This window comes from Propithecus coquereli, unplaced genomic scaffold (assembly GCF_000956105.1).
Source record: "Propithecus coquereli isolate 6110/MARCELLA unplaced genomic scaffold, Pcoq_1.0 Scaffold194, whole genome shotgun sequence".
Taxonomy (NCBI): Eukaryota; Metazoa; Chordata; class Mammalia; order Primates; family Indriidae; genus Propithecus; species Propithecus coquereli.
In genome coordinates this window covers 2,583,647-2,611,508 of record NW_012144300.1, presented here as the reverse complement: position 1 = coordinate 2,611,508, position 27,862 = coordinate 2,583,647, and the positions used below count along the sequence as shown (strand labels likewise).

General features: G+C 42.1%; 1 long non-coding RNA gene across 1 annotated transcript; it reads right to left on the bottom strand.

Moving 5' to 3' along the window:
* Positions 1–219: 219 nt before the first annotated feature.
* Positions 220–24,830, bottom strand: LOC105809448. The gene is made up of 3 exons (XR_001137440.1): positions 24,651–24,830; positions 16,567–16,681; positions 220–3,304 (listed from the first exon to the last, which is right to left on the bottom strand). It is a non-coding gene; the product is annotated as an uncharacterized LOC105809448 (long non-coding RNA).
* Positions 24,831–27,862: the final 3,032 nt, after the last annotated feature.

Sequence of the window (27,862 nt, the reverse complement as noted above, 5' to 3'; positions counted from 1 at the left end):
GGAATAAATTCCTCTCAAAACCACTCACCCCTGTGTCTGTACTTATGTCACAAAGTGTTCGTGAATTTGATGTATATATCAGGTATAAATCCTCTTTCCAGAGAGCAAAAACTCCTAACTAGCCACATTCCAAACTGAAACAGATTTGTCAACATTTCACGTATATTAGAACAGCTCCTAAAAGCCATTAGCAAAGTGAAAAATCAAAAGACATAAAGATTTCAAAGTCAAAATACAATGTTCTTTAATTTTCTGAGGCACGTGCTACAAGAGAAACTTTCAGTGAAAGAGAAAAGCAAAGGCAAGACCATTGCTCCTTCACAGAAACTGGCAAATAAAGAATGTATGCACAAAACACCTGGATTTGCTTTCCTGTTTCCTTGCCAGTGACTTTTCTTTTTTTTAAGATTAGCTAACAGTCAAACAAACCTTTAGAGCAATGAATTACGCATAGACACACAGACACACTCTCACACAAAAGAGAGCAAAGCTGATGCTATTTAAATATCATGAAATATTTTCCTAACCATGCACAGATGGAAGTACAGACGTTTCTGCCAACCGCCTGGTTCAGAAACTTTGCTCTATTTTTAATTATTTGGTTCAGAGGACTCATTTGTGATTAACTTCTGTGCTGGATGGCAAAGTAAGTAAATTTCCTGACCCACAGCAAAGAACACAGAGAGAGGCTTAATTATTTTTAAACAGCTAGTGTAATATTGTAAACCATGTGTAGGGACAACTCATTTGTCAAAGACCAGTTGATGATTGTTGCAGTTTGAAGCTGTAGCATGCATGAGTAGAACAGAAAATCCCAAGAGATCTTTAGTAAGTGACAGCAAAATGAATTTCTTACTGACAAATAAATTTTCATCTTTGAGAAATAACAATGGAACAAGAAATAGAAAAGGAAGAAATTAATAATGTTGTAAAGACTAATCTTATTAGTGCAAGAAGTTTCAGTTTTGACTAGGAGCAGTGAATGGAATGCCAACAGCTTTAAGCACAGGAAATGGACTCGGACGCAAGGAGAAGTTGGTCAGGAAACTCAAACCATAGTATTCAAAATCACACACCAGAATTTTAGCTGAGCAAAACGAAATCCCAGAAGACACGCAGAAAGAGAAACGATGGTTCAGCAATAAGACAGAAAAGATGGTCAAGGTATGAAGAATGAACAGGTTGGAACTGTTTTATAATTTTAAGGGCTGTGTATTTACAAAAAAGTAGATCCCAAGTAAGAAAACAATAAACCCAAGTGGAAAATTAGCATAAACACAGAAAACAAAGAAAATATAAGGTATCCAGTTAAGAATCTTGAAGATAAAATGGGGCTAAAACTAGCAGACCTTTATTCCTAGAGAAGCTTTCTCTTGATCAATAACCCTAAAATTTTAAGACATTCTGTATTTAAGTCCTTAATGTATCTGGAAAATCTCAGGTCTACTGAACCACAGCCCACAGAGAGCCAAAATATCTCAGGAGTAATAGTTATTGCTAAAAATTACATTTGCAGTGAGTCCAGGATCAATGCCAGAATGACCTGGGAATTTAAAAACAAAACAAAACAAAACATTAAGCACCTACTTTCTCCTTGAGGAGTGTAGAAATGGAGACTAAAACAGAATACCCTTTTCAGGGAGCCCTTGATGTTGAAGTTCAGCTCCTTAAACCAGTAATACTGGCTCTTAGCTTTCAGCTAGATCAGTGGACATGGCAAGACCCTTAGAAAAACACATTCATATTTGTGGGCAATTACGGAATTTCAATAATTAGAAGCAATTCAGGGAGCCAACATGAGGAGAAGAAAAAAGGTAATCTGTTCCAGAGAGTCCAAAAGAAAACCGACTTCTATTATATACATACGTATGCATATATATGTATATATATTCATAGTCCTGTTTCTCTATTATGCAAATAGGTGAAGTATGTGTATGGGTATGTATATTGGCAAGAGACTAGAATTATAAAAAAAACAGATTTTTTTTTTTTTTTAAAAAAGCACATCTACGGCTGAATTATTTATAGTTGCAAATGGCTTCATAATACCAACCTAGTATTATTACTGCAAGCACTGCCCATGGCTTGGAAAGGTTATTTCATTTAGAAATGTTTCCATTTGTTGTAACACTAGCCACTGTGACGGGATTTGACCTGGGTCTTTGTCCATAAAACAATCCTATAAGATATGTAAACATGAATTCAATTTTCTTTAAGTCAAAGAAAGCACAAATATGGTTGTCAGAACAAGAACTGCTTTCTGTGGGATACTCTAGTTAAATGAAAGCTATTCAACTTGAATCAATTGCTGTATCCATTCTCCAATACACAGCAGATTTATATTTCAGAAGGTTTTTGACAGAGAACAAAATGTTACTGAAATATCTCTTCCATTCCTTTTGTCCTACATAACATTCCATGGGCTGAACTCCCAACAAGGGGCATATATTTGTCAGCTTCTGTTTGCACTTGTTCTATTCTAGTTTGTCTTTGTTGCAAATTTTCCATTTTGACCCTTTCCTGACAAAACATTAATATATACCGTTGGGTTGTGTTACAACTTGTAATAAAGAAAAAAAAAACAGACATTTTTATTCCGTACCACCTTTAAGCACCCATAACTTTTTAAAATAAGTCCTGCTATTTAAATCAGTGATAGAACATTCTTTTATATCTGCTTATGTAAACACTAGAAATCCGGAGAGAAAATTCTTTCAATCCAACAATCCACACATTCCTACACAAAACCAATCACTTGAGTATTTAAAAGCTAGATCTGTGGTGAGAGACAGGCTAGAACTAGCACAAACAAGTCTGTGCAAGATGAATTTATCCTCCACTGCCTCTGCTCCAGGTCATCCCAGGACTACGCCTGTGGGCAAACGCCAAGCTGGAAAGAATGGATTGGTGCCTTTTTTCTAGCGCATTTGTGTAGAGACTCCCCAAGAGCTCGAGAGGGAGGTGCTGCTCTGCAAGTGACAAAAGGTGTACAGCTGCAAGCTGATGAAGCAGAACATTCAACATCATGCTGGCCATTAACGACTAAGCCTGCACCAGCTCAACACCAGTTGGCAAGAGACTTCAGACAATGGGAGAGCTAAAACATTCTCAGGGATGACGTCCAACAGGAGGTCTCTGAAGCTGGGTGTCATCCTTTAGGGTGGCCCAGAATAAAATGGTGACACATTATGCCTCCTGGAGAGTTCATAAATACTTTGAACGGCACAGACACCAAGTCCCGAGGACTTCCAACGAAGATCTTGGGGCAAGAAGAGATGTCCACCAACACTTTCTGTTCTGTGACCTGTTAGAGAGAAACATTCTTAGCTACTCCATCACCAAGCAAAACTCCCCGCCAGGCTGTATCTCCTTGACTCCTGGGGGAAAAGCTGTAAAGAGACTGAGGGACGCCTAGGAGATGGCCTTTGTGTAGTTAGTTTGCAGAATCACTAATGAGGCTACCAGATTTAAAATCTGGCTTCAGTCAACTCCAAGAGGGAATCAGATTCTAAGTATTTCTGCACCTAATAGCATGGTCACCACCAAACTACTTCTGCAAAGACAGAAAAGGCTTTGTAACAGTTAGTACTAATACATGCTTCTAGTATCAGGAGATGGACAGTGTATTTTACTAAAAGATTAACCCGTAGATATTGCAGTGCAGTAGATTCTTAGTTATCATGGAAGCAACTCCTGTTTTTCCGGCTCCCTCTTGCCCAGCAGGCATACAGCTGATTCACACATGGCTGGATGAGCTTCCTCTAACCTCTTCTGTAACATGCAGCAGAAAGATAGTAGGGACCTACAGACAGGGAAATGATCTGACAGCACTATCTTCCCATCTACACAGGAAAGGACTTCTCAGAGAAGGCATCATATTTCAAGATTCCATATATGAGATCAATTTGATTTCCTGATGTATTTAACCTTGCTGACACAGGTGCATTAAAGGAAATACAACTCAAAATGCTCAACTTTAAAGGTGCAGTGGCTGCGAAAGGAAAACCACTCTCCACCTAGCCATCAAGTTTAGGCCTAGACACTACAAAAACATGTAACATCTAAATTTATGACGAAGTTGTTTTAAGGGGTAACTAGGAATTGGGTATATTCAAGAGACTGAACTCTTGCATTTCTTTGCCTTCCCAGTTCCAACCCAAAATTGCTCTAGTGGGCCAACTCAACTAAGCAAAGTCGTATCTTTTCATTCTACAACTTCAGAGACACCACTGCCTAATTCCTGGTGTATCTTAGCTATACAAGGTGATGGAGAAGAGAGCTGAACTACAAGTCAGAAAACCAGGGTTCCAGCACAGGCTACATGCATTCCTAGCCATTGGAACCTAATAAATCAGTCAACCTCTTAGGTTCTGTTTTCTCCCCTAGAAAATGAGGATACTTTCTACCTAAGAAGTCATTATGACTATCCACTGAAACAATTTGTTCAAGGCACTCTGAACTCTGTGATGTGCTATTATCAGTTGAGGCAGATCCATGACACACTAACCACCGCACAAGGTCTGGATAAGTGTGCTTGTTAAGCCTGTAGTTACTACTTCAGAGGCTCAGACTGCAAAACACCATCAAGAGACGAGGGTAGTTGTGACTAGCTCTATGAGAGAAACAGGAAACAGGTCTTTCATCCCAGTAAAGTCTTTGAAGACCCTGGACACTTAAAATTGGAAAGTTAAAAAAAAAATTTTTTTTTTAAGAAAATCATTTTCTAAGACTTCAGGGCAAGAGTTAAAGTAAGTGCACCATTTAGAGACAGAAATTTTGAGATTACTCAGGTCACCAAATGTTCTGTGCACAGGACAGCAAAAAACTAGTGTTTGTTCATTTCCGTAGATTAATAACTCTCCTTCCGGGACTTAAAGACGGCATGAACTGTGACTTCTGGAGTTGAGTCTGGAGAAGGCTCATATACTACCGGTAAGACCCACAGTTCAAGGTCACACTCAGAAATACTTTCCTTCATTTCACTGCTTCTTACTGCTCACATTCTCCTCTTCTAATCTCTAGGATGATTGAAATAGATCTGCAGCTCGCCGGGAGGAAAAATAAAGTAAGTAGTCTTCATCCTTTTATATCTGTTTACACAGATTGTTAAAATAGTACTGTTCATTTGGATGATGCTGAGATGGGGAAAAAAACCACACACAACCTGTTCCTTCTGAAGAGTAGACAAAGGTACAAAGGGTTACTGGGGCTTAAATAGAACAGGGAAGCCAAAATAAAATACCAAAATTTGGACTTAGATGCTATCATCATATTTCCTTCAAACTCAATAGATAAAGCAAAGTTTTATGGAAGGACATTTTTCAAATAAATAACTAGATCATTTCTTTTCTTCTGTCAGTATAATAATAGATAAACTTGTCTTATGGGTCTATGACCACTTATCAAAGAAAAAACCCAAACCAAACCAAACAAAACTGCTATCTTACAGAAAGTATCAGATTAGGCACCAGAGAGGCAGCAGCCAGGGGAAAACATTCTTTCCTAGCTCCTTATATAAAGGCTGTCTCCCAATAAAAGCCACAACTCGAGATCATACCTCTCTCTAGTCTGGGTTGCAGTGACCCAGGCAGCTCCAGAGGTGAACTGGAAACAGGGAAGACTGACCAAAATCCATCCAGACTCCTTTCTGCTCCCACTCGGAACCTGCCAGAGCACAGCAAGGCAGAACGTGCTCCAGGGGCCTCCTGTGTGCGGCGCTGCACTGGACGAAAGGCCCAGGGCCTCAGTTGCTAACGGTAGACCTTTCCACCCCTGCCAGTACCTCTAACAGGATCTGACATATTGTCTAGCACATGGTCCTCACACCAACGACCACAAACGGACACCCTCTACCTGGAAAAGGTGTCCTAACACCACCAAGGCAACTTCTAGATGAAGCCATGTGCAAGATGGAGGAGATGGCTGGCCAACTCAAATAGGCACAGACATCATCTTCAGAGAGACCTCCGGCCCCACTGGGCTCATTCCTCATAACCAGGTTATGCAGGAGGGTTTCAGGGACCTTCTAACCCCTTCAAATGGTTCCCCTTTCCCTGTGGTACTTCACCTGAACCTGACGAACCTCATTTAGAACTCCGGGGCTACTCTCTTCCAGATAAAATCCTCCTTGGGATAATTATCTTACCAGGAACTCTCGCCTGAACTGGAGAGTGGGGTCCCAAAAGCACTTAAGGGACACTGATCAAGGCCAGAGAAGACATTAGAAATGTGAACCTCAAATTCATTCATTCATTCAACACAATAGCTGTGTTTCTAAGAATCTTCATGTAATCAAAATTCAATAGGAAATTTTTCAATGTGAAGAAAGACAGTTTTAGACATTCAAAAACAAAGCCATTTTACCTGCATTAATTTCAATAATAAGTGTTTTGTGTGGTTGTAAATGCAGTATTATCAAACTTAAATATCACTGAGCAAATCCAGCATTCTATTACATATAGCTTTCATTCCAGAAGATTCATCATTGGGCCTTTCTTTATCCTTTCTCCTTAGCCCAGGCTTCTTACACTTTTTATCACCTTTGTCACCCACTGTGTGATGCACAAAGCCAATTAAACAAACAGGTGGCCAAAGATTTTTCTACTACTGTGCTCCACTGGACCCCATGCTGGTTCCAGAACACAATTATATAAGTCATGGTCCATAGTAATAGATGGAATCACATCCAATTTGTAACATAAAAATAAATATCATAAGGGAAATATCTGTATTTATTGCAGGTTTACTATATGCTGTAAGTTGAAAATGGTGTGTGTTTGGGGGGAACAGTTTCCTCCTATCTCTGTGCTGGGAAAAGGGTTGACAAATGTCATGAAAGGGGAAGAATAGGGTACTTATTATGGGAGGCCAAAATCTAGTCCAAGGGCTCCTTAAGGAAAGGACTATAAGCTGAGATTTTAAGAATGAGAGAAAAGTTAACCAAACAGGGGGGAGGGAGGTGCTGGGTTCTAAAGAGGGGGAACAGCACGTCTAAAAGCTGGGACATACCAGAGAGCATGGCGCTTTAAGGGGGAAGTGCTATAAGACCTAAGTGGAGCAAGTTTGGGGCAACAGGAGAGTGATACGGATGGAGAGGTAAACAAGGTCCCCGAAACGTAGGGGACCAGTTTAAGGATCCCGGATTCATACTGAGGGCCATGAAAAACCAGAAGAGGGTTAAGGAAAACAGATGTGAGCAGGTAAGAAATGTTCGTTTTGGCTTCAGAGAGGAAAATGGGTTGGACCAGAACAGCCGCACCTCTAGAGAGGCCACTGAGGAGGCACATGATGTGCCAAACCTCCCCAGCCCAGCTGAGCCACTCGCCCAAGTTCCGACTTTGACATTAGACTTCCCCAAAACTCAATACCTAGGAAGCTGTTCCCAGCCTCCCACCTAAAGTGCTATCTCCAGGGAAGAGGTATGACAGGAAGGGAACTGGAGTAGCATCGTGCCACTGTAGTTCCAACATGGATGAAAACCAAAGCCAAGGAGCCCAACCCTCAGCAGGGTAGCATGCTGGGTAGGGTAGCAGGATTATATGGCGGAAGGTGTAAAGACCCCAAAACAGGATCCTTGGAAAATGGTTAGACTTTGGCCGGGCCTGAAACTCCTCACTGATCTCTCCAGGTCCAAGTGAGGGAGGTGGCCAGACATGTTTCCACCCACTGCTCCTGGGATAAGACTCCCTGAGAAACACATGGTCCAGCAACGGAGGACAGAGAACCCCAGCACTGGGCAGAAGGATGCCACAGCCAGGAAACTGGCACAGGTGGGCAAGGATTGAGGAGCAGGTGGGAGGAAAAAGGGAAAGGTGGCCCATGGAAATGGAAAGCCACTAGGATTTTGACAGGGAGCAGTTTCCAAGGGGAGCAATGAGCAAAAGAAAGTGAGAGCTGTTCCCAGCAAAGCCTGTTGGCCAGCCTGTTGCAGAATCTAAACTACGGTTTTCTCACTTCTTCCTTCCAGACTGGCCCTGGATACTATCAGAAGAAAAGAGAGACCAATCATTTAAAAACTCAAACTTCTGTACAACAAAAAGTATTATCATTGAAATAAAAGAAAATTGGACTGGGGAAATAGCTGCAGGAAAAATGACTTTAATAAAAGATTAAAATCTAGCACATATAAAGGGCTTATATACATAGATTAGAAAACATCAAGACTCCCATTTGCTAATTGTAAAAAGGACAATTAGTAAATAAACATAGATGGAAATGTTATATCTCTGAGATGGATCAAAGGAATGCAAATTTCAAAACCAAAGTCTATTAAATTAGCCAAAAAATAGTAAGTCCCACAATTAATCAGGCTGAAGCAAGACACATTCCAATATCATTAGTAACAATGTAAATTGGTACAGGTCTTTTACAAAGCAATTTAGAGCAAGCCTCCTCTAACTTAGTAATAAGCCTTCTGATGCCAGCCTGTCCTAAGTAAATACTTAAGTGTGCAAAGATACTGAAGTTTTACAATAGTAAACAATTAGAAACGACTTGAATGTCTAAAAATGATAAGAAACTTAAAATAAGATAAAACAGCTTGACAGAACGTTATATAATCCTTGCAAATTATAATTGTATAGTCTAGGTTGCAAATGAGAATGTTTATGCTAAATGGGAAAAGCAAAACTGAAAAAAAGATATATGGTACATTGTTAAGAACTGAAAAACAACACATGAAAGTGAATTTGATTTATGGACTGGGATGGTGGAATCAAAGGGAAATTTTGCTTTTACTGGCTTCTCTTTATTGTTGTAAGGTTTGGGCAATAAATGCTTAAAAACATAGTATTTCTATCAGTTGTGTGTGGTGAACAGACACCCTTTTCCATGGAGCAGATAAACCAGCAGAGAAGGTCACGGTCCTGATCAGTGGAGGGAATCTAGTCCTTCCCACATCTCAGAGGTCCACTGAGGAGTCGAGCCCTGTCCATGAGGACTGGCTGCTTCGAGGGGCTCCTCCTACCCTGACTATCCCCACAACACAACACTTTCCTTTGTTCTTATTTCCTTTCTCCAGCTCTTAAATGCCATGCCTTCCGTGTGCGCGCGCGTGTGTGTGTGTGTGTGTGTGTGTGTGTGTGTGTGTGTGTCTGTGTCGGTGTGTGGTGGTGGGGGAGGGGCAGGTGCATTTGTTTTTATTAGTTACTGAGATACTACCATAAACTGTGTAGATAAATAGTGAGTATGCGTTTGATCCTTCCAACAATCCTGGGGGTGCTGCTATCACCCCCATTTAACAGATGAGGAAATTGAGGACCACAGATTTAAGACATGTGACCCAGGCCACACAGCTTAAGGAGCCAGAGCCAGAATTCAAACCTCAATCTGACTTCAAAGCCGTCGCTTTTACCCACCGTAAGTACTGCCTCTTCCCTTACTCTCTGCCTATGAAACAAACAAAATAAAGCAACAAAACATAACAAAAACCTCTCAAATGCCACCTCATCTATTTGCACGAGCTGCCTAAAGAAACTATTAACTGCAATGAATCAAGAGGCATCAGTATGAACTGCTTATAAATTAACCCAAAAGACAAGGTAATGCTGCACATAGTAATTGGGAAAGTTGATGCAGAAGAGAAAAGGAACTACCTAGAGACTAAGACCTGCACCAGCAAGTAAAACCAAACGACACCAAAAGGATTTCTACTTGCAAATTAAAAGCAGAATATGGCCCCTGATACTACTGCTTAGAAAAACAGAGCTTCTGTACTTCTCTTGCAAAAAATAATTCCACAATTAGCTAAAAGATTCTTTCCAGTTATAACGCATTCCACCTTCAGAAATGGATATTGTTTGGGGAATAGTAGCAAGAACAGTAAAAAGGAGCAGAGGAAGTATTCAGGTATGAAACTAATATAGATGGGGTGATAAATGATTTTAGGCACCACTTATGACTTACTCTATAAATAATGACACAATAATAGCTAAAATATAAATTCTAATTAAATACAAAACCTAAGAAAGTCAAACAACAGCAAATGATGTTTGACAGAAGCAAAGGTCTTGGGGGAGCTGCGAGGAAGAATTACAATAAAATCTATTCATGGAACTGTACAATGTCAGAGATAGAAGAGGCCCAAGGGATCATTTCTTTCAAACTCCTTGTTTTTCGTGGACAGGGAAACTGAGGACCTGCAAGGAGGTAGAGGGAGTGGCCCAAGTCCCCCAATAGCAGGGCAGGAAACAGAAACTCAGCCTCCAAACTACAAGCCCAAATGCTTTCCACCATACCACACTGGCTCTGCAGTGCACTGGAGAGCTACTCCATTTCAAATCATATTTGTTAAAAGAGCATTAAACATTCTATAAATATTAAATTCCTTGTTTAATAATTTTCTAATGCACGGAGGCACATTTTAAAAAGAAGCCTGGTTTTGATTTCTTTTGGAAAATTGCACACAGCTCAGTTTTTAACCTGGTATTGAGTGAAATATTAACAGGCCATATAATGGTTTCAGTGTTCCTTCAGTAGAGCTAAACAGAATTCGAAAAACATATCCCCCAGGCCTACAGTGGAGTTTCTGGAGCACACATTAAACTCCACGCTCTGCTCAACAAGCCCATCGCTGTTAAGTAACTCATCAGAAAATAAAGAGGGAATTACCAAAGGGGAATTGCCAAGCAATTAGTTCTCCGAAGCAGATGACATGCAACTGTTGTAGGGAGGAGCTTCCCGGTTAGTCATATGTCAGAGTCAGAGCCTACTAATCTGTAAATAAAAATGCATCACATATGATTACAGCTGTGATGTAGGCTGGAGCTGCCAGGCTAGGGCACAGATAGTAAATCTTGAGTCCTCTTCTCAATTTCCACGTGTCTGTAAAACAAGAGACGTTGCCTCTGAAGACCAAAAAAAAAAAAAAAAGAAAAAAAATCCTCAGTAATTTTCACTCAATGTAAGAAAGACAATCTGGCCTTCCCTAAGCGGGCTAAGAGAAAAGTGATCTTTCTTCTCTATCATTTGGACATGAATGAGCTAAGGTTCATTCACGGTTGCAATGAAGGAGAGAAAATGAGACCAGGCAAGACAGGGGCCGGAGGGGATGGGAGTTCTGAGCCTCCTATGGCCACCCTGACTAAAGCGTGGCCTCCTTTCGCTGCATGTTTTGTGCTTAGAGCTTGCATTCAGTGCCACACCACCACCTATCACACTGGAGAGATAAATGGTTCACATCTGCCAAATCTTGCAAGCTGAGCAATGACCCACTGAAGTTCTTTTAAGAGTCAAAAGTTCATCGTCTGACTGGGACTCCTGATGCCAAGCAATATTTGGAGCCAACTTAAGCCAATCCCCTGAAACAGATAAGCATACTGCCACTGTCATCATTTTCTTCCATTAATAATTATTGAAAGTGCGTAGGAATCCCTGGCCGGCGTGAGGAAGGCTGAAAGAAAGGGAGGAAATACGACAAAGACTGCCTGCGTGGGGCAGCCTGCATCAGAAAGCTCATGTGTGACTCTGAACCGACAGCCAGGCATCAGAAAGGAAAGTTCAGCTGGGCAGGGTGGCTCGTGCCTGTAATTCTAGCACTTTCAGAGGAGGATCACTTTCAGGGGAGGATCACCAGCCTGGGCAACATAGCAAGATCCCATCTCTACAAAAAATAGAAAGAAATGGAAAGCTCATCACCCCCAAGGACCCTGCCCTGATCTTGACCTCTGAGAGTATGCTCTACCTGTGTTATGGCTCTTTAAATATTATTCTTTAGCATACCCTGCCTTCTGCACTCAACTGTAAGCTTCTTAAAAACAGGACTCAGGGCTTGAGAGACAATCTACAGCCACAGCTAAAAATGTAGCCTGTGATCAAAGCATGACTTTATCATTAAACAGCCGGGCAGTCTTGGGCAGGTTACCTACCCTCTCCGTGCCAGTTTCCTCATCTGTGAAATGGAGATAATAATGGTGCCTACCTCAAAGACTTCAGTGAGGATTAAATGAGTTAATATTCAGAACAGTAAGCGTGAACTGTTGATCATCTCCGTGTCACCTACGGTGCCTTGCTGGCATAATGCCTCATGTACATGCTCATTAAATAACTGCAGGCAGAATGACCTGCCCCTGCAGTTGTTTTCTCCATCCCTCCTAACCTTCTGTCTTTGACGAAAGTTAGGTTAAGTCACTGCTTTCATTCCGAGCCATTTTGGGATATACAGACAGTCCATCTAAATAACTCAGGTCCAAAAAAAAAAAAATCTTAAATAATCCTCAAATCTTCTCTAATTATACTAAAACAGACTGCTTATTCAAATCAACACAATTAGATAGACTGCTTATTAAAATCAATACAATTAGATAATTTCCAGCCTTCCCCTTTACACTTTGAGCCATGAAGTCTTAGGCTAACTTTCTGCCCAGAGTCAAGATTCAGCAGTTCCATGTTACTTATTTCCTATAAAGTATAAATGAGAAGCCAAATTGTTCAAAAGAACTGTGTCTAGTAGCTAGGTATATACAGTATATGTGTATATCTACCTCTCTATCTATCTCACATTTAAAAGAGTCTGCAGAAAGCCTCGGGGAATCCTCTGAAGTTACAAAACACAACCATATTAACGTGATTTATCAAAGTACAGTCAATGAAGTGCCACAAATGAACAATTGCTACAGAGTCGAGTAGATGGCACAATGTGATTTACGCATATCACACGCAATGAATAAATCAACGGTGGGGAAGATCAAAGGAAATGCAGGAATGGTTGTTAATATGTACAGGGCTTCACTGAATATCTTCTTAATAAAACAGTTTAGAGGAAAATAGAAGGATCATTTGTTTAAATGAAAAGAGATACCGCATGTGCTGAATTTCAAAAGCAGCATTCATTTTCATACACACACATATTAGATTTAGCTAAAATTAGCTCAAGTTCCTATTTTTTTAAAGGTCTTAAAGGAATAGAGGTTTCAACAAGATTTCATTGAGCTGTAGTTCAGCACTGAGTTTCTGTGGAAGACCCCCAGCGCCGACCCATACATCGTCCCAACTCCTCCACCCACCAGGTCTTGCAAAGATGAGGCGCACGCAGGCAGAGCCGCATCCACGTTCAAGCTACTTTGCGCTCTCACTGTCTCTGTGCGTATTCTACACCAGCTGATGTCATCCCTGGATTTAGTTATCCCCTCCTGTGGGTCGGACTTTTTTGCCAAGGCATAAGAATCCAAAGCCTAATTTCAAAGATCACGTTTATGCCCATGACTCCTCCAAATTTATCTCCAGACCTGACCTCTCAGTGGTTTTCCTCCCACACTCTCTATTGTCTGCCCGACTCCAGAAACTCAGATTTCCACCAGCACCTATGCTTCAGCCAAAATGGCCTGGTCAGTTACACACCATGCACTTGCTTGTTAAGTTCCAGCCACTCAAATGGGCTTCCTCCTGCTCTATCCATCCCTTCCCACCGAAATGCAATCCAGACGGAAGAGCTCACCGCAAGCGATCCCTCCTCCTCGAAGTCTTTCCTGATCACTCCTACTCAGCATCACTCTCCTGAATCCCTTCACTGTTAGAACACTCACAGAACCCCATTCTGCTGTGTACTTGTTATTTCGGAGCATTTCTTCGTCCCCCTGCCTGACCACGAAGAATATAACCTCCTTCCGGCAGCTCTTACTCACTTTCATTCCCACGGCACCATGCAGTCGTTTAAAAAAAAATTCACAATGAGAAAATGAATGAATCATTTCTTTACATAAATAGGGACTGTGAATAAGTTAGGTCATCACTTGCTACAGCTATATCATATTTATAAAATAACTAGAACCAGAAATAATTGTAATCTAGGTTTTTAAAAAAACTGAATGAATATAACAGAGTACAACATGAATGATACTGTTTCCCTGCCCACAGTTTAGCCATCAATTGTGAGGACTGTAATGAGGTCATTATTGATGCAAAATGTTTAGATAATGCTTATAAGCTTCCTTTAAACGCAATCACAGAAAATGTCATCTGCTTAAAATTCAAGGTGACTTTGCACTACTTTGTCAGTAATACAATGAGTATTCATAAGGCACTTAGACTTGCCTAATGCACTATAAAAACCTGGGACTCTTCTCAGTAAGCTGCACATATTGACCAAGAGATTCGACGTTTCGCTGCCTGTTTTTTTCACAATGAAATTCCTGAGATATTCTGTTATCACAAATGATGCTCTTTAAACACTACAGGGGGCCGGGTGCGGTGGCTCACGCCTGTAATCCTAGCACTCTGGGAGGCCGAGGCAGGCAGATCTTTTGAGCTCAGGAGTTCGAGACCAGCCTGAGCAAGAGCAAGACCCTGTCTTTACTAAAAAAAAAACAATAGAAAGAAATTATCTGGACAACTAAAAATATATAGAAAAAATTAGCCGGGCATGGTGGCGCATGCCTGTAGTCCCAGCTACTCAGGAGGCTGAGGCGGAGGATCACTTGAGCCCAGGAGTTTGAGGTTGCTGTGAGCTAAGCTGACACCATGGCACTCTACCCCGGGCAACAGAGTGAGACTCTGTCTCAAAAAAAAAAAAAACAAAACACTACAGGGTAAAAAAATAGTTGCACGTATACTCCCCCCATATGCAATTAAACTATTTCCCAAAAAATCTAAATGTGAGGATTTTCTGCCTAGCAAATAACTGTTAAAATGGGTAACACACGAAGAGATAAAGTAGCAGTTACACACCCCACCCTTTCCAGTCAACTGACACTTAGAGATCTTAAGAGGTCTACCTTTGCATGTCACTCCAAGTTATTCTATTTCCACTTAAAGAATAACTCTCTAATCCACAGCCAATAAAATGTAAGGAACCCAGTTCCGTCTATATAATGTTTTTGAGAACTCCTCCCTCTGCCTCCTTGTCCCCCACTAGCATGTTTTTGTCTATTTTTTCTGAGGCATAATACTTTAGTCACTCAGGTTTTTGTTTATTTTTACTCAGACCACAAATAACTCCATTTATGCATGCAATTCTTGAGTTCATCTTACAACAACATCAAAAAATGCATACACATCCTATCACAATAAGAAAGTTGTGATAATTTCAGAATTTAAAATTCAAAAAAATAAATAAAAGGCCCATTGGCTTTGCAGAGCTGCAGATGTCTACAGGGTTGGTCCAAAGACCAAGGTCCAGGTATATTTACTTGTTCCTAGTCACGTATGGTCCAGGAGCAACCATCACAAAACACAACCATTAATATACAATCACCCTGTCAAGAGATAAGTTGCACGGTAACAAGGATAGCATATATTAACAGATCACAAACCATACACCAGGCACTCTTCTACCCGCAGTTACATATATTATTTCATTCCATCCTCATAGCAGCCCTATTAGAAAGTTCTAATATTATCTCTATTTTACACTTGAACAAACTGAGGCACTGAAAGGATATAGGACTGCTCGAGGTCAGAAAGGCAGCTCTAGGTTTTAAGTCCAGAAGGGCTAGTTACAGAGCTCCATGCTGTTGTGTCAGATGCCAGGGAATTTATATGTCAGTTAAGTGTATAGACAGAGTTCTCCCTTTAAAGAAATCTGGTCAAGCATTTTGGTAAAGCAAATATCCACTTCTTGACAAATGAGTTTTGAAAATCCAAATTTTTAGATGTGAGGTTTGGTAAAAACAGACTGTGCTTTTCACCAAGTAAGGATATAGAACATTACTTGGGAAGAGCTACCTGTAGGCCACCAAATCCAGCAGTTCCCAAATCTGTGGAGCCACACTCCTAGGAGAGACAGACCCTCCAGAACCTTTTGATTCAGGAGGTCTAGGGTGGAGCCCCAGATTCTACTTTTTTAAGCTCTCCAGGTGATTCTGTTGCCCAACCAGGCTTGGGAACCTCTGATCTAGTGTATCTTCATAGCCGCAAGCAGGACTGCTTCCAAGGCAAATAGAAGTTAATCCCCTATTTTCTATTTCATAATCTCCCTTGGTTGCGTATAGCCCTGTTCCCAAACCCTTACTGCCCCAAGTTCTAGCAAGCTTCCATCTCTCTCCTGATTTCATCTGAGGCAGTATCCTCTTGCCCGCTCTTCAGTAGAGAACCATGAGTCATCACCCTTGCATATACCCTGTGTATGCATGACTCTCCAAGCCAGAAAAACTTACTGTACATTGGGAAATCAGGAAGTTGTAAAATCCAAATAGACACAAAGAAATTCAAGAAACAAATACTGGTTGCCACTAAACAAACCAGACTGTTTTACTATGCATGTATTAGACTACGACAAAAACCTAAAATGTAAAAACTGTGACTTACAATAAGGGGTAGCATAACATTCTTAATCGCATTAAGGAAAGGTGACAATTAAAACGGCCAGACTCAAGCCCCAAACAATAGCAATAATCAATCACCACGAAGTCAAATAAGCTTTTTCATGAACCAAATAAATTAAACCAAAAAGATAGACACTTTAATCCAAGTTTTAAAAAAACTATCTTGGCAATTTCTCTATTTCCTACACAATTTAGTTTGCAAAGAAAAATACATTCAATCGTCAATAAAATGCTAACGCGTGACTAGGAGGCAATTTTCCAGGTAAGACTTTATCCTCAGATAGAAAACAGGGAACATCGCAACTCTCACCTGACATGTGATGCGCTCCCCTGTAGTGGCAGTGGAGGAGGAGACCGTTGTACAAGGATGACAATCAAATCTGCAGCTTGAATGGACCACCCTGGCGATTTGTTGTTCGATGCTCCTGCAGTGGGTCAGGGAGTGCAGGAGAAATCCAGAATGAAAAAGAGAATAAACTGCTTTAAAAAATAAGTCCACCTTAAGCGTCTATGCACTGAAATATGAACTTTAATAACATCAACTTTTGCATTTTATGATATAAGAATTACACAGATCCCAGCCAGCTCAAAAGGCAGGTCTGGTTTTATTCAACAGGACTCAGAGAGGCCAACACACCAAAAGGTCATCCCTTCAGTCAAATTTAGAGGTTGGTCTCCCCATTTGAGCCAGCCACTGTCATTCTTTTCTGCATTGATTCTAGCCAATCATCTGATAAACACATGCTGGTAATCACAAGGAATATCAGGTGAAAATGGGCATGGATTGAATAGTAATTGAGTCAAAGCCTAATTTGAATGTGGCATATATTATCTATCAACATGCAACTTGAAAGACAATCATGAAAAAGCACAGCCATTAGCATACCAATCCAATGGCATAGAAAAAAGTATAAAATGCAGAAAAAAATTTTAAAGTGTGCACATATCCAGTAGACTTTCCACTGAACTTTTAAATTATTTAAGTATTGAATGTATATCTATTTCATTTTCATTTTGCCACAATGCCTTGCACATGGTTAAGTAAAACTTATCCACTGTATGATGAATGAGTGAATGTGTGAATGGATGAATGAAAGAAAGAATGAATGAATCTTCCATATACCTTTCCATCAGGGAGCTTGGTGCTTGTAGTAGTTTTTGTGAGGTAAAGACCTACGCACAGAAATGGAAGAAATTGAGGACTCGATCTGCTAATATGCTTTTTAGCCTTATCCATTAAAATTATATTTTTAAATACTGGTAATTACCATTTATCCACACTAAACAGAAAAAATCAGCAGCACAGTTACTATAAAATAATCCCCGGGCTAGCAAATGCTGGACTGATTTTCAGTCTTTGATTACTGGTGCTGATCTGCATATTTGTTTAGGCTGATTTTAAATTTAGTTTGGGTTTCCAAAGCTCACACCAGGTAACAGTAGGAAGGAGAAGGCCTAGGGTTATTTGGGTGTCAGAAAGAAACTATTCTGGAGCTGTGAATATGATCTCCAACGTGAATAATCTGTAAACAGGTAAGTGAGCCAATTATCCTTGGGTACATGGCAATACATCTCGGTAGTCATGATTATTTTCATCCATACACATTCACTATTTTTAAGAGCACAGCCCAGCTGGAAAGGAAAATAACTTCCATTTCTTTCCAGCACTTTTCAAAGTAATGAACAGTAGCCAAAACATTCTTACTTCTAACTAATCCATTCACCAAGCATTTAAGCATCGATTGCATGCCTGGGACTGATATGCAAAAGAAGTAATTTTTGTAGTCCTCGGTTTCCCCAAGTGTAAGCTGTGTGTATACAGAAGGAAGATAAGCTGCTGTAGACTATAATATCTTTTAAATCCTTAGACGACACTCTCCCTCCACCAAGAAGCTTGTCGAGTTACAAATATAAATAGTTGCCAAGTTAAATACAAATTCACAAAATCCTATTTAATCTTATACTGTATTTCTCTTAAGGGGAGAGGGGTCTTCATGTTATCTAGTAACATCTCACAAGGAGCATCAAAATACTTGATCTTCAAATGAGGTGCAGGGACTGTGGCTTTGATGGCACTTTAGAAGCTCACGGTTGGGAGAGTGTTTGCTTGTATATCGATGTGTGCGCACACAATCCTATTTACATATCACCTGGCAGATAAGGTTTTATAGAGTCCAAATTACAGCCTCCTCCTGTTTCTGCTGAAGTGCAGAGGACAGTCAAACATGATGCAAATGCTGTAAAAGATTAATTTACTCTCGCGTGGGTATGCCTTATTTCAAAAGCGTTTGTGTTGCTACACCAGTTAGGGTAACAGAGAGAGTCAACATAACTCATATTCCATCAAAGAGGGAAGCAACACAAGAATAAAAGCAAGGCAGTGTGGATTCATTGCAAAAACATACAAACAATAAGCAAAAAAAATAACCAATAGAATGTTTTATACAATGATATACACCAAGAGTGGAATATTCATTTTAAAAAAGCACAACAGAACAACATAATACAATACTACTAATAGTGGAAGATTATCAAAAAAGATGGCCTAAATAAAACTGATGTGATGGTTGGTAAAGACTGGGAGATAATGTGGGAGAGGGGTCAAAACCAAGGGCATAATAAAATAAAATTTGCCACACAGAGTGAGAGAAAAATACACTTTCTTTGAACATTAGAAGCATAAATGCTTATGCTTAGCAGTTAAGATAATTATCACTAAAAACTTCTGCTAAATAACTCCCTCAAAACTTCTCATGTTAAAAGACACCTAAGTCGGGGGGGAAAAAAGAAAGAGTCCCTCTTAGCCCAAATCCATACAGCATAATCAGAGGAACCTCTGCCCTCTTAAGTCTCAAATTCTGATTATACTATAATGAATTTTCTGAAAAGTAATTTTCAGGTAGGATATAATTTTTGCTTACATTATGGCAATTATCATTGCGTTTTTATTACTCCACAAATGGAATGCATTAAAAGTTAGAGAAAAATCAATGAAACATTTCTGTTCATGAAATATGTCAAACAAAATATAACGCTTGTTGCTTTTTTTTTTTTGCCTGTAATCGTTCTAAACATGTTTTAGTACATTTGGGATGGTATTAATATGATTAATATGTAGTACAAATATTTAGAGTACACTAGCCTGAAAGATTCATATTTATAAGGATTATAAAACATTTTACTACACTGATAATGACAAAAATATATAAACAATTATGCAAGAAGGAAAAAATAAAAAAACTTTGTACAGATAAAGATTTATATAAAAACATTTTTATTACTTCTGTAATTTTAAGCATTTATGTATTTTTTAAAATCACAATCCAATTGCAGCTCTTTCAGCCAACATTTCAAAAATTCTATAAAACAAGCACCCTATATACTTATTATTGTCACTTCTTAAAGAAATTTTGAATGAGTAAATTTACTTTATTAAATTAAATGAAACTAAAATGTTAACAGTGTAATTAATTACTGAAAAATTCCTATCTTAAAAAAAAAGTTCCATATACAATGTCCTAGAACAGAAATTATTATCTCTGTTGGGATTTCTACAATTTATTGTTTTCAAGGCTTTTAACAAAACAAAGACAGGCCTGCTTTTGATAACCTTGGAATATGACCGGAACTAAATCTATTCTTTCAAGCAATTAAGCTGCACACATCTAAATCTCTCACAGAAACCAATCATTCAAACTACTGAAATACTCTGAAAATATAAAGCAAGGGAAGTCAAATAATCTATCTCTCCCCTAAAAATGACAGCCTGTCTTGCTGTACTATGCTACTTTACCTATGCAAGTATTTAAGCTTTTCAGTTTCTAAACTATGTGTTACTTTCAGATAACTAGTGTTTAAAGAATTAACATTCACTCCCACATTTACCTATTAAACTGAGTTTCAGAGTTTTAGTAAAATATGTTTATTGACTACTTCTACTAGGAACAAAATAAACCAGGTTGTTATAGCATGTCAGTCATCAGAAACTGTCGTTCAAGGTATGTGCAAAAGCAAAATCCACTTGACATTTCAGAATGGGAAAAAAAATAAAGGAACAACATTATACAAAAGGAATCTGAGTCCTTGAATTCTATCATGACAAACAAAAACAGGAGTCATAGAAATGTTTACTAATATTTTAATAATCTCTTAACATTGGCCTTTCTGAGGACTCCCAGACAACTGAGTTAGGTATATTGAAACCTAAGGCCCATGGACAGGCATTTAACACATCATCTGATGGAAAAAAGAGTTTTTCTTTAATTTTTCTCTAAAAGACAATTCAGAAGCCGTAAAGCCTAGTTATAACATTTCTGACAATGTATCACTTCTGTTTACCAAACCCTCTTAAAATGAAATCCAGAAGAAAAAATATTGTATTTCATGATTCCCAAGCAAGTACATTTTTCATACATATTTTAGCATGAATTTATTTGTGCACTGAAAAATACATGTTCACATTTTACTGCAAGTAAAGGGTTTTTCTGTATGTTGCAAAACAGAATCCAGGACCTCCAAGGTATTGTGTAAAAACTTAAACTTCTATTTTATATCCTGGCTTCCCATCTATTTACCTCCCAGAAATAATAGCTTGTTTTAACCACAGCAGTGCTTCATCTGACCAGGCCACAATGAATTTACCAACCACATGAACTCACTAAACAGTAGAAACTCATAAACCCCCTGTGAGCAGAGTTGAGTAGCTCTCTCAATCCTAGCCCTGGGGGAAAAAAAAATTTACCAATTTAGCTATGCGGCCATAAAACTAAAAACTGACTGGCAGGGTCACAACTAAATAAAGACATTATTATTTTCAATTATCTTTTCTTTCAAATATCAGGGTTATTAAAATACTCTTCCTTAGTTGGATTGCCTGAGCAGCACAGAGCTTCAGAAGCAACTAAAGCTATTTTTCTTTTTTCCTTTTTGCCATATTATTTCTCTTTGCTTAGCAGGCTTAATCAGTGGTGCTCTAATGTAAAGACTAGAATACTGCTTTCTAACTGCTCATTAAATTATATTCTAAAATAGAGTACAAGTGTTACCGTGCAAAATCCCCACACATTATCAGTCCTCTAGCTATAGGCCTCTATCACCTGTCCCTTAGCTGAGGAAAAACAAAACAAAACCTTTTAACTTACTACCAAAAGTTGTTAAAGATCATGGCCAACAGGTCTAAATTAAGAATGAATATATTCACGTCTCCCTACTGTCAGTACCAGTTTTTGTTACAATGGCTGCAAAGTTTTAAAATGTGACAATGGGGATATACTTCCCAAACAAGTTATTTCCTCTGAATAAACCCTTTTGAAAGCCAGCCATCACTATGGGCAATGTAGGTTCCAAAGGATGAGCGCTCATCACACTTGAAAGGGTTAAGTGCCTGCAAGGCCAAAGGCAGCAGACTGCAAAAGAAATGTTGCTTTAGTAAGCTCTGAAAGGTTTCTAACAAGTACCAAATACTTGTTGATCCCTTCACAATAAACACCAGCAGGATTGTCAGGCTCCTTTCACTGTCTGGGGAGATGTATTTACATACTGCACCCAGTAAGAACAGCTTGTTGGTCTACTTTATAAAAGTTGAGTAGCTAGAAGCCTCATTCAGTATCTCCCGTTCAAATGACTGAAAGAAGATGCAGTGGAAACAGTGAAGTCTCCCGGCTGGCTTGGGCAGCACAAATACTGTGCATGAACACTTGGAGTAGTTCGTGCACAAGACAAACCCACCTGAATGGACGAGGAACACTGTCTGTTGCCATGGCAGCCTGATCTAATTACATGAGTGATCAAGGCTGGAGTAAGTGCACCGAAAACCTACACCACTGACACCTATCTACATGATGTGAAAGACAGGCAGCCAGGAGGTTCAGCGGAGCCCTTCAACCTCTGCTTTACTAGAAGGTGGCATGCACGCCCATTTATTTGCGGAGCTGCTAAAATATTGACGGATGCGTGCACAGTTAGAGGGCAATCAGAGGAGATTAAATGCCACAGCATTAGCCGTTATGGTGCAATCCCTTTCCAAGAGTTCATGTGCAGGATTTTCTCGTTCTTGTCTCTGGTGGTTTCCTCAGGCATGATCTTCATTCCAAAAAAAAATCTTCAAGTATCAAACTACCTTTACCGATCAAATAAACCAGAGGGTGGGCTTAACAGGGGCTTCTAGGAACTGCAGGGCTCCTCAGAAACCCAAATAGGAATGGCTCAGCTAACACTGTTGAAAAAGTAACTAGCTATGCCTAAAAATAACTATCAAGTAGCTACCCACTGCTGTGTGCGATATAGAACGATGATGTTTAAATATTAAGAACAGCCTGCATTATAAAACACAAATGTCATTGAGATGTGACTACTAGATTGCCAAAGGAGAACTTATTTGCATACACACATTCCTGTGCCTGCACGACAGGATATGCAGGGAGAATGCCACTCTAAGGCATTAGTTTTTATTCTGTGGGTGTAATAGGGTCTTCTAATTTTGCTAATTGTATCCTGTGGATCTCACAAGGAAGCTAAGAATCTCTTCGGGGATAGAACCAGTTTGGAGGAGTCCCTACTGCACAGCATACGGTAAACAAAATAAAAATAGCTTGCCGTTCTCGTTAGCCACATCGTGCATTATATAACCAGCTTCTTCCGACTGGCTTTTTTTTTTTTTTTTTTTGCCCTTACTACACTTCAGCAATTTCCCAACCTTCCCAAGTATTTATATTACCCTCTTATCTGTAAGATTATATACCAAGAAAGCAAAACAAAACAGCAGCCACGGGATCGAACCGAACACCATCGTCCTCAGAAACTGATTTTTTTTCTTTTTGGTTTTGTTTTGTTTTCTAGCAGAGTCTCGATCACCACCCTACTTCCACCCCCCACTAAGGTTCTTGCTCAATCTCCCTAGAAAACCTGAATTGTTTCATCGCTTCCAGTCAGCCCCCTACGTGGTCTGAAATAAAATGAAAGCACAGGCCACAGAGTTGAAGAAGGCAGCCTGGGGGCGGGGGGCTGAAGAAGGGTCGGGGCGCTGCAGAGTCAGCCAAGTGGCCGTGAAGGGTCCCCTCCCTTTCGCGACTGCCCTCGCCCCCCGCCCGGCGCGCGCGCACAAATACAAACACACACACACACACACTCAGCCACACTCACACTCAAGCCGCGCTCCGACAGCGCCTCACCTCTCGCTCCGCCCGTCCGGCCCCCTTCCCTGCCCCCTGCGGGACCGGCCTGCGCTCAGCGCTGGAACCACGTAGGAGGCGGCGGCGGCGGCCGCGGGAGTGGCAGAGTCTCCGGCCCGGCCCAGAGTGAACGAGCAGCGGGGCTCCAGGGCGCATCCCAATCCCCGCAGCGCCTCCTCCTCCGCCGCCGCCACCTCCTCCTCCTTCCCCTCCTCCTGGCTTCATTCACCCTCCCAGCAGCCTCGCAGCCGTTCACTCCCGGCGCAGGGCAGCGCCTGTCGCGGCTCCTCTGCTCCTGCCGCGGGCGCTGGCTGGGGCACCGGCCCGGACTGGGGCGCTCGCGGGCTCCCGGCTCCGGGCGGCGGCGGCTGCACATGATCAGGAAGCGGCTGCACCAACAGGGCGGCGGTGGCGGCGGCAGTCAGGGCCGCCACCGCCACTCCAGCCGCGCTCCCGGCACCCGCACACCGGCTCCCCACTGCGCGGTTCCCACAGCCACCCCTCTGCGTCCCCCGCCAGGCGCCCGGCCGCGCGCAAAGTCCCGGCCCGGCTGCCAGGGCAGTTCCCTCCCGGCCTGCAGCCGAACACCCGGCGAGGCCGGCCTCTGAGGGGAGACCCCCGCCCCGGGGCGCCAAGGCCAGGCGACCACTCGCAGGGAAGTCCAGCCCTCCCCGAGACCCCCTCGCTCTCACCGCCCCCTGCGGGGAGGAGGAATGGAAACGGGCGGCGGGGAAAGGGAGACTCGGGGCCGCCGCCGCCTCCCCCTGCGCCACCCAGAGGGAGGAGGACATGGCTCTGCACTCGCAGCCGGACCGGCAGCCGCTGGAGCCGGGCACCGCCGCCGCTCTCCCCGCCTGCGCCCCCGGTCCGGGCGCGCCCCCTAGCCCGGCGGGAGCCCACCCGGCCCCCTGCAGCCCCCCTGCCGGCCGCCTTTGCGCCCAGAGTGGGGGTGTCGGCCCGGCAGGCTGGAGCCGGGACGGTTGTATGTATACACACACACACACATACACACACGCACACACACACACCACGACGCGTCGCTTTCCTTCGCTCCTCTTCCAGCTGTTTTTCGTGCAGCCGATTGGGGTTTGGGGTTTGTTTGCTGGTTGTTGTTTTTGCCCCTCTCTGGAGAGTGGGGGAGAAGGGATTTTAATCTAAATAAGGGGAGAAGGGGATGGGGGAGGGGGAGAGAAAGAATCAGAGGAGGAAAAAAATAGCCACTTACTGTAAAGTGTAAATGGATCTGGGGTTGCGTGGGGAAGGGGGGGGCAGAGGGAGAGAAACAATGTCTTGCGGCTGCTGTTGCTCTGGCTGCTGCTCCACGGGGCTTGTTTTGGATCCCCCTGCAGTGAAACAGGTCCTGTACGGCTCCGCCACTGTAGTAGAAATGATGTCTGCGGTATACTCTGCTCTCTCCTCCTCCTCCTCCTCCTCCTCCTCCCCCTCCTCCCGTTCCCCTCCCCTCCCTCCGCCCGCCCGCCCTCCCTCGCGCTCTCTCGCGCTCGCTCGCTCGCTCCAGTATGTAAATGTGTAATAGAAGCCAAATATGGAGCAGTTGGCTGCCGCCGCCGCAGCTCAAGGATCCGACTTCACTGGGGCGGGGGGGCCCCTCTGGCGGGCGGCCCGGCGAGCCGCACAGAGCACCGCTAGCGCACAGCGCGGCGCCCGGCCCGCGCCCTTAACCCTTCGTTCGGTGCGCGCCGCGCGGGGAGGCGGCCCCGGGGAAGCGGGAGCCTCTCCCGAAGAGTGGCTCGGGATGGGGGTGGGGGCAGGGGAGACACGGGCTGGAGGGCACAGTTCCTTCCAGGTTTGGGAAAGGGGCGGGGAGCTGAGGCGATGAGGTAATTTGAGCGGTGACCGGTCGGTCCTCGCGCGCCTCCCTTGGTCCCTGCACCTAGTTGAAGGGGACAGAGCGACAGCGGGGTGCAACTCAGGCAACATGGGGGACTCCCCCAAGGGGTGTCAGGCTTCAGCTCCGAGCCAATGAAATACCCAAAGCGGAGGGGAGGTCGGCCAGTTCTAATCCCGACGTGCCCTTGGTGCCCGGCGCTCGGAGAAGCGTCTAAGAGGGCTCACTCTGATCATCAGCTGCACGTTAACCCTCAAACCGGTGTCGCTCCGGCGTTCGGGAGCCCAGGCGCAGGCGCCGCGGGGATCGCCGTTGCCTGCAACTCGGGAAAGTTTCAAGGGTCCCCACGACTGCACAAGCACCCTCACCTTTCCTGCCTGCGAAAGCCGGCGATCCTCCCTTCTTTCTCTTTCTGCAGGTCCGGAAATCTGCTTTGGGTATTGAACTACTCAGCTCTATCCTTGATGGAAGACCCGCGCGCTCCTCTCGCAGCTAATTTGGGATCATTAATTTAATCGGAAATGAGGTAACCAGTGTAGGAGACAGGGAAAGCAAACCGAGCATCAAATGGCAGCTTCCGAGGAGAATCCACGCCGGAGAACTTCCTCTGGACTCGATTTTTAAGTGCGGTCCTCCACTCCCCCCATCCCGTCCCCTCCGCCTGTGCCACCGCCAGGTGTGAGCTCCATGCGAAGGAATCTTCTTTGGAGGGGTGCACCTTGCCAACAGGTGTGGCACCTGAAGGAAGAGAAGGCACATCTATCCAGAGGGAGCTCGGTGCGGCGTTCTCCTTGTTGCAGATAATTCTGGAAGACCAGGAGGTGCTGGGGCGGCATTTGACCTCCTTCAGGTGCTTAGAACTAAGCGTCTAGAAATATGATCCCTCCGCGTAAATTACTCTCTGGAAGCCACCGCTATTGACTGTAAGCTATATTTGAGAGACCTTTTGGCTGTGTTTACTTATGACCTAACGGTTAGTCACCAACTGAAGCAGGACACAGAATCACCAAGAGAAGTGTGTCAGTTTTTAAACAACTCTGTATTGTAGAGCTAACGTGCTTTGGAAATAAAAATAAGCATACAAATGAGGAAGGTGTAGAGCCCCGGAAATATTTTTTTCTCACATTTTGAAATGCCATGCACATATACATGGCTATTTAAATAGAACTACTACTGTTCACTTTTACTCGTTTCTACCACTTTTTTTTTTCATTTAAAAATCAATGATTGTTACGGCTTTAAACCTCGGGTTGGTCTAAAGTGACATTGTTGGTCTCATTACAGCCTCTAGTGGACAGCTAACATTAGTTTCCTGAAAAAGCTCTGCCTGATTTTGTTTTGTTGACAAGATTTGTCAAGGTGAAGGTTAATATTTCAGAGCATAATCGGGTAATATCTCTTCCCGACCCCACTTGGCAAAGCCAACTTCTGAAAGAAGCAGAAGCTTGTTGACTCTGCGTGGAAAAGACGTATGCTTTGTGCTGCAGGTATTATTATTACTGGCCTGTGAATAAACAGAGAGCTTCTGCTATTCATTTCAGTTTTAGACAGCTTTCATAAAAACTAAATTCATCTAAAATATTTTTATAACAGAAAATATTGGTTGCCATGTTTTTGGCTTAACTGAGATGTTTTTATTCCAACTCATAATCTGCAAACTGTCCAATCCACCTCCACTCTATTTTTAGACGTCTTACATTTAGAGAATTTTCAGTGAAAAAAAGAACTAATATTGTAATTATTACATTGGCACGAGCAGTTAATTTACGTTATTTTAACAACCTTAAACAAATTAAAATACATAATTCAGATTAGAGTTCATCAATTAATTTCAATGTTCCCTCAAGGAAGCTAAATATGTATATTACCCAAACAGTAAAAACAAGTAATAAGAAATGTGTCATTTACTTTCGTAGCCATTAAGATTAAAGCCATAAACTGTCCCTAAAATCTGTAACTATTTCTTCCTGCAAAGTCCAACATAAACACCATACTCATGAAACAGTTTCATCACGTTTAGTACTAAAATGTTTTGTTTTCAGATGGCAAAATATTAACTGTACATTCACAAATAACAGACACTGATTCTTTAAAAACAAGACTTTCTCATGCAAATAAAAATTCAGTGAAAAAAGGGCAGAGCTTTCAAGAAGCCAGTAGGCAAATATGTAGTACTGTAGTCCTCACACCCGTCATATTATATTTGTACAAGCATTAGTCAACCTTTGAAATTAAAGAAATTGAGAAATAAGGCCTGATGACCCTTACTCTTAACCTGTGTTCTAGATTGCTTAAACACCATGAAAAATACTTTTAAGCCCTTACATCTGTCTTACTGTTTTCATGGTATCTACTCTTAAAGGTTTAAAATGAGTCAGCAAGTATGTATTGTATCATATAATTATATATTACACCCTTATTTCTTAAAGTGTAGTCCTCAGAGTAGCAGCAGCAGTGGCATCTAGGAGCTTTTTATACATTCAGAATCAAGGGTTCCACCCTAGACCTAATGAATCAGAATCTGCCTTTGAACCAGCCCCCCGGGTGATTCCTAAGCACACTATAGTGTGAAGAACACTGGTCCGTAC